Consider the following 1,283-nt stretch of genomic DNA (forward strand, 5'->3'; position numbering starts at 1 on the left):
CAAATCAATTTCCAAAGTGGTTGTGCCATTTTACATTCCCACCAATAGTGTATAAGTGTTCCAGTCTCTCCACAACCTCTCCAGCATTTCTTGTTGTGTGTTTTTTAGATTAATGATAGCCTGGCTGGGGTGAGATGATATCTCATTGCAGTTTTGATCTGCATTTCTCTAATGGCTAATGATTGTGAGCATTTCTTCATGTGTCTGTTAGCTGCGTTAATATCTTCTTTGGCAAAGTGCCTGTTCATATCCTTTCCCCATTTTTTAATTGGGTAATTTGTCTTGTGTTGTTGAGGTTTTGCAGTATCTTGTAGATTTTAGAGATTAGACACTGATGTGATTTGTCATAGCCAAACATTTTTTCCCAGTCTGTAGGTTGTCTTTTGACTTTTTTGGTGAAGTCTTTTGATCAGCATAAGTGTTTGATTTTTAGGAGCTCCCAGTTATCTAGTCTCTCTTCTGGTGCTTATGCATTGTTACATATGGTTCATATTCTGTTTATGCCATGTATTAGGGCTCCTGGCATTGTCCCTATTTTTTCTTCCATGATCTTTATTGTTTTCAATTTTCTATTTAAGTCTTTGATCCATTCTGACTTAGTTTTTGTGCATAGTGTGAGGAATGGGTCTTGTTCCAGTTTTTTGCACATGGATATCCAGTTATGCCAGCAACATTTGTTAAAGAGATTGTCTTTTCCCCAATTAACGGACTTTGGGCCTTTGTCAAATATCAGCTACTCATAGGTGGATGAATTTATGTCTGGATTCTCAATTCTGTTCCATTGGTCTATATGTATCTGTTGTTGTACCAGTACCAGGCTGTTTTGACTACCGCAGCAGTATAATAGGTTCTAAAATCAGGTAGTGTGAGGCCTCCCACTTTGTTCTCCTACTTGAGTAATACATTATCCAAGGCCTCTTCCCTTCCCATATGAAGTTGGTGATTTGTTTCTCCATCTCATTAAAAAATGCTGGTGGAATCTGGATTGGGATTACATTGTATCTGTAGATCGTTTTGGGTAGAATTGACATTTTCACAATATTGAGTCTTCCTATCGATGAGCAAGGTATGTCTTTCCACTTAAGCAGGTCTCTTTTAGTTTCTTGCAGTAGTGTCTTATAGTCTGGTTAGATTTACTCATAAGTATTTTCTCTTCTTGCGGACTATTGTAAATGGAATTGATTTGGTGATTTCCTCTTAGAGGTTTTCTTTGTTGGTGTAAAGGAATCCAACCAATTTTTGTATGTTTATCTTGTATCCTCAAACTTTGCTGAAATCTTCTA

The 1,283-nt window shown here is 37.0% G+C and overlaps 1 protein-coding gene across 1 annotated transcript in view; it reads left to right on the forward strand.

The window, feature by feature from the left end:
• The window catches only part of DCDC2 (doublecortin domain containing 2), a 292,326-nt gene that overhangs the window by 199,440 nt on the left and 91,603 nt on the right, over positions 1-1,283 (forward strand). The window lies entirely within an intron of this gene.

This window comes from Trichechus manatus, unplaced genomic scaffold (assembly GCF_000243295.1).
Source record: "Trichechus manatus latirostris isolate Lorelei unplaced genomic scaffold, TriManLat1.0 scaffold00115, whole genome shotgun sequence".
Lineage (NCBI taxonomy): Eukaryota > Metazoa > Chordata > Mammalia > Sirenia > Trichechidae > Trichechus > Trichechus manatus.